Source organism: Mus caroli, chromosome 15, assembly GCF_900094665.2.
Source record: "Mus caroli chromosome 15, CAROLI_EIJ_v1.1, whole genome shotgun sequence".
In the NCBI taxonomy this organism is placed as follows: domain Eukaryota; kingdom Metazoa; phylum Chordata; class Mammalia; order Rodentia; family Muridae; genus Mus; species Mus caroli.
This window is the reverse complement of record NC_034584.1, coordinates 9,557,597-9,563,596: the sequence shown is the minus strand read 5'-3', so window position 1 is coordinate 9,563,596 and position 6,000 is coordinate 9,557,597. Positions and strand designations below refer to the sequence as shown.

Genomic DNA, 6,000 nt, shown 5'->3' with positions numbered 1-6,000 from the left:
TCTCTCTCTCTCTCTCTCTCTCTCTCTCTCTCTCTCTCTCCTTCCTCCTCAACTGGCAGAGGCAGGTTAGCGAGCTGTCTGGGATTTCTTTTATTGGGCACTAACCTCATTCATGCAGGCTCTGCCTCATGACTTAACTACCTCCCAGATCCTCACCTCAAACACTGTCCCACTGGGGATTAGCTATGAACTTTGCAGAGTCACAAGACATTTAGACTACAGTACTGTTTGTCTATAATACAGGAGAGGCTTAGCAGAAGCTGGCTCTCCTGTCTCAACTGGAACAGAATTTCAAGTCAGTGTTGTTTAGGAAATCCGCTTGGGCTCTAACCAAACTGGTAAGTTGTAGAAATGCGGCGATTGGTTTCAGCAACATGAGAACAAATTTTATCAAGCCTGATACAGAAAGCCATTCCAGAAATACTTCTGGACAAAATTGACATTAGAATACTTTATAATAAAAGAATCATCAAGGTCTCGGGTCTTGACAGATGGTTTGCTGTTTAGAAACAGGAATGCTGGCCATGTGGAGGTAAATCTTTCTAATAATGACAGGAAGGATTAATGTAATGTATGCCTTTCTCTGAAATGGTCAAAAATTAGTTTGGAGTACTTTTCTTCTAAAGTTTCTAAGATATGGCCGGTCCCAGAAAGACTGGTACCCCTGGGGGTTTCAACAACATCCAACTCCTTATCTCTAATGGCTTAGAGATAAGCAAAGTGGGAGATCGGTATAAAGCCAAAACCAGGTAACAGATTAAAACAAAACTAGGGGCTAACAAGATGGTTCAGCCAGGAACGGTGCTGGCTGCCAAGTCTGAGGATCTGAGTTCAGCCCTTAGAACCCACATGATGGGAGGAGAGAATCAACTCCTGAAAGTTGGCCTCTGACTCTAACCACAACAGGCCCACACTCCCACACACACCAAAAAATATAAATTTAATTTTTTTTACATAAAGAATTGAAATTAGAAATTTAAAACTCAGTGTCACCCAAACTTTTCTTTCTCTACCTGTATGATCTTTCTTATTCAAAATTCTTTTCTATAGTTTAAAAGAATTAAAAAGTCATATTCCTGACCAATTTGAGGAAGGAAGGACTGGGCATTCTGACAGGGTCCCACTCAGATGAAGGGACCAGGGCTCAGCTGGACAACCATGGGGCAAACAACAGCACTGAGCAAATTGCTGAAGACAAGGGCTTCCAGTGGGGAAGCACTCTTCCCTGGCCTGTGCTGGATTCAGTCGCCCCAGTGTTTGTAATTATACATGTGCACTGTGACAGACAGTTGTTAAATTGAAAACGGAACTCCGGTGACAACTGCAGCAAACCTTGACAAGAGATAAATGTGATGTTTCTCTCTCTCTTCCCTTTGTTTTTCTTTCACTTATTTAAGCATGTATTAATTAACTTGTTCTGGCAAGTGTTTAGTAAACATTGAACAGGGCATTTCTTTAGTGGTATAATTAAAATTCTCTTTTAAAATGTTTTTGTGTGATATTTTATGCACAATTTGACTCAAGTAAACAGGGGTTCTAATTAAAGTTTTCAAATGAAGGCAATCAAAATTGATTCTGCACCCAGTATCCCATTCAAGCATATTGTCCTGCTGTCTAGTACGAGCTTAATTTGATGGTCAGCTAACATCTCCAATTAGTTAAAATCTCTTCACCTTCACAGTCCCCTTCATTTTTTTCTTAACTTTAAGGAACTCTTTGGATGCTGTACTGCCCCTTTAAATGGCCACATGTTATGTATTAAAATAAATTTCTTCCAAATTATTACACCAAGATATTCTAAGACGCATCTAATTTGGGGTATGAGTCGTCTACAAATAATGTTACATAAAACTCACTGAAGGCACAAAGCTACCCAGACAGCAGTGACGCTTTGACTGTTTCCTCCCCGCACCTCTAAAAATACTGTTTTGCTCTTGGGTTGAGAATAGCCTCAGTAGCTTCGTGGTATTAACAGACACGTGTTTGAAGCACATCAAAACATCTAGATGATTATTCTTTCTCTGTGTGTGTGCGTGTACGTGTGTGTTAGGAAAGGAGGGGCAAGATGGAAAAGAACTTATTTTGTCTGGAAAGCATTGATTGACCTGAAACAAAAGATATTTTTAGGGAACCTTTAAGCTCTTCATCTTTAAATTATTCATACATTTTTTTTCCTTTTAGTGATGTTGTGAACAACTCTGAAGGGCAAACCGGTAAATTCAAGAATTATCAATAAATAATAAGTGATTTACCGGCTCTTGGGAACACTATGTTTCTAATGATGTGTTTAATTAATGGGGGGCAGGGGAGGTGGAAATGGTACCTACCCATCACTTTCTTCAGCCCGCTGCTTCCATACCTTGACCTGGCCAGGCCTGGAAGAGGAAGCTCAACTGCTCAGGACCTGAACTGAACAATCAGAACCTGCATTCCAGAGGCACGAACCGTTTCTTCCCTCATCTTTTTTTAAAGGCGAAATAAAGGGTAACCTAGGCCCCTTGGGAGCCTGCCTAATTCTAGAGTTTACTTAGAAATCCTACTTGACTTTTACACTAAGCCATCTTTTTCCACTTGACTTTTTTTTTTAAATAATGAAGAATGTACCTTTTATTTCATCTACTACCCCTTTATTTCTTCATTCCTTGGTGACTTAAAGGGGAACAAGGGATGTTTTAATCAGCACCTCCACTGAAACTCCAACTTTACTATTCTTGAGTTAAAAGTGAGGAAACAGAAGTTCAATGTGTCGAGCCCCTTGGTGATGTCTTATGCCTTGTAAGGATTAGTGAAGGGACACATATGGGTAAGCTGGGTCTAATATGCTTCTCCTGGTGCTAATCTAGCCCCCTAATTTCATACTTGAGAGACAAAAGTCTAGAGACGTACAGAAAAGTGCACAAGGTGAATGAGAGAGAGGGGTCTTATAGATACTACTATAACATCGTTGTACAGTGATCCCTATGTTCTATACATCTAACATAATATACATCTTCTCCTGCCGACCATTCAGGAGAACTTGAATCTTTTCTGGGCTGTTTAAGGTCCATTGCTGTGTGTATCCAAGTGTCGTGTTTGCACCACAGTGATACCTTCATGCCCTCCAAAGTCCACATATACTCATGCTTAGTCCTTAGTCAGATCAGATTAGCTCATGAAGAGAGTCCCACATTCATGGCATGCTTACAGTCTGCATGCATGCTTTCATGCCAACGGACACTTATTTTATTCGGTGTTGCTATATTCCAGGCTCTGCTCTCAGCACTAGATCATAAGTCTTTGTCACTCTCCCAAGGCCAGGCTTTGTCTCTGTCCTTCCATCTCCTCTGCCTGCCTTTGTAGCTACTCTCTGCACTTCAGGTGCTCCCGTTGCCCCCCTCTCTCTAATGTGAATAATCCAGCCAACAGTATGCTCGCCTCATCTTTCAATTTGGTGGGGATTTAGAATGCTCATGATAAATTTGTGCAAATTTTGTCTGAAATGAGAGTAAATAAAAATCTAGATGCTGCTTCCATAAGCAAAATACAAATAGGATGGTAGATGTCTTGGTTAAGAAGAAATCTGTAAATGACTGCCAGTAACTCACTGTGTATCCTTGGGCACAGACTCCAGATCCTCGAAACCTCTGTTTCTCAACTACAAAACAAGATAAGAGGGCATCCCCATCTCAAATTTAAATATCCTATTACTGGCATGGAGCAGATATTTGTTTGTTGTTCTTATTTAGCTTATATGCTTTGTAATGACTATTTTGCCCCCTTGGAGACCTGTGCTGGTGCTATTTTTGAGGGGAGTCATGAAGAATCAATTCTAAGGTCACAGCTATATTAAGCCTGGCCTGTGACTCCCTCATGGGGGTTCAGGGTAAGGCCACTCTCACCCGATGGCTCTGTTAGGGTGTAGCTTCGTTGTGTGCTCACTGAATGATCTTGAACAAGCTGCTCTACCTCTCTGACCTTCTATTCCTATTCGCTACTCACAAGATTATCATGAGGTACTTGATATGGGTCTAGCATATGGTGGGTCCAGAAACAAGATGTGCTAATTGATAACCAAAACAGTATGGATGAGCTAGATGACACCGGTAAAAATAAAATGATCAATAAAAGATTCGATATAAGAATTGATAAATTACATCACCAAAGATGATTAATAACAACTCCACTCCCATTATGCTTTATGCAAGTTTAAGCCTTGAATGTACCATGCCCAATCATGTGACCCTCTTTGTAATTTAATAAGGATAGACCTGTCTTAAATTTCTCATACAGACAAAAATACCCTGTCCCCTGCCTGCCCATAGCTACAGTAAATTCTCCCAAGTTGCCCTTTCATTAAGTCTTGAAAGAAAGTACAAACTCAATGAAATCGGGAGTCTATTCATACAAATTGGTTAGTGAGTTTTGACATCTCCCAGTCGTACTTAAGCTGTATTGTCTTAAGTGGCAAAGTGTCCAAAAATATATAAAATGATGTCACTGCCAGAGAAACCAAACATAAAAACAGAATAATATGAAACCAAGCCTTTCATACATTTCTGTAGCCTAAACATATGGTCTGCTTCAGAAACACTTAAAATTCACACCATGAACAGCTAATTAAAAGTATAAAATACTTTCTCTTTTCCTTTCTTTGCATGAGTGAGTTTTTGTAGAGAAAGACGAGGCTCACAGGCCTGAAGGCCCCTCGGAGCCAGGCAAGATACATGAGGGAATGTTGCAAGTGGTTTCATGAAAGGAAGGTGACAAATGACAGTTGAGTGTAAGCTGTCACAAGGGGGTGCAATCAGGAGCAGGGCAGTGTGGCAAGCCAGCTATTCCTGCTCTAGAGGGCAGGTCTACAGATCCATACGTAAACATGAGAGCCACTGAGGTTCAGACTGAGTCCAGAAGTAGGGATCTGCTCATTTTTGAAGGTTAACATGATTTAAAACTTTTACTTCTTAAACTGATTAAATCTGTTACTTAGTAATTTCACACACATACAGTATATTCTGTTTTCTCCCCTCTCTCATCCACCTTTCCCTATTATCTTCCCTTCTCTCCTCAGGTTCTCTTCTCATACATTTTTATTTTGTCTCATTGGCCCCACTGATTTTAGCCAGGACCATACTATGCCCACAGGTTTGAAACCATCCACTGGATTCTGGTGGGCTACCTTGAATTATACAAGTTAAGACAACGACTATTCCATAATAGTTCATTAGAGGCCCACATCAATCCATGATTGGCTGTCCACAGACCCAGTCTCTGCAGGTCCAGAGCAAGCAGTTGTAGCTGCTGTGAGATCCTTTTTGCAAGAGCATTGTCCGAAAGATGGCACTTCACAGTCCTACTTCCTTCAGGCTCATACATATGTTCTGCTTTCTCTTCCATGGTATCACATGACCCAAGGGAGGTGATATAAATGTCCTGCTCAGGGCTAAGCACATGTCTATTATTTATTCTAAGCATCTTGAGCATCTAGGAGCAGCTACATTCACCACCTTTCACTGCAAAGAGAAGCTTCCCTCATTAAGGATGAGAGTAGATATGACTACGGGTATAAACTGTATTTTGACTGCAGTTTGGTACCATCTCAATGCTGCTAAACAACAGTAATGAATTCAACCCTGGGGACTATGACCTCTCTAGCCAGAGGATTTTAACTGGGTGTACAGTACCAGGTGCGTATTCTGTCCTATTGAGCAGGCCTCAAATCCAATCTGAGAGTAGTTGATAACACCCACAATATTCAAGCCCTATTATATCCTGTCCTGTGGGTTACCTTTGTAGTTTGTGGTTATAACTACATAATACCATTGACGCTTGATTTTTATTAGATAGTTTCTTTATTGACATTTCAAATGTTATTCCCTTTCCTCGTTTTCCCTCTGAAAACCCCCTATCACATCCTCTCCCCCACCCCCACTCACCAACCCACCCACTCCTGCTTCCTGGTCCTGTCATTCCCCTAAACTGGGGCAAAGAGCCTTCACAGGACCAAGGGCCTCTCCTCTCATT

The 6,000-nt window shown here is 41.0% G+C and overlaps 1 protein-coding gene across 3 annotated transcripts in view; it reads left to right on the top strand.

Moving 5' to 3' along the window:
• The window catches only part of Cdh6 (cadherin 6), a 139,248-nt gene that overhangs the window by 60,510 nt on the left and 72,738 nt on the right, over positions 1 to 6,000 (top strand). The window lies entirely within an intron of this gene.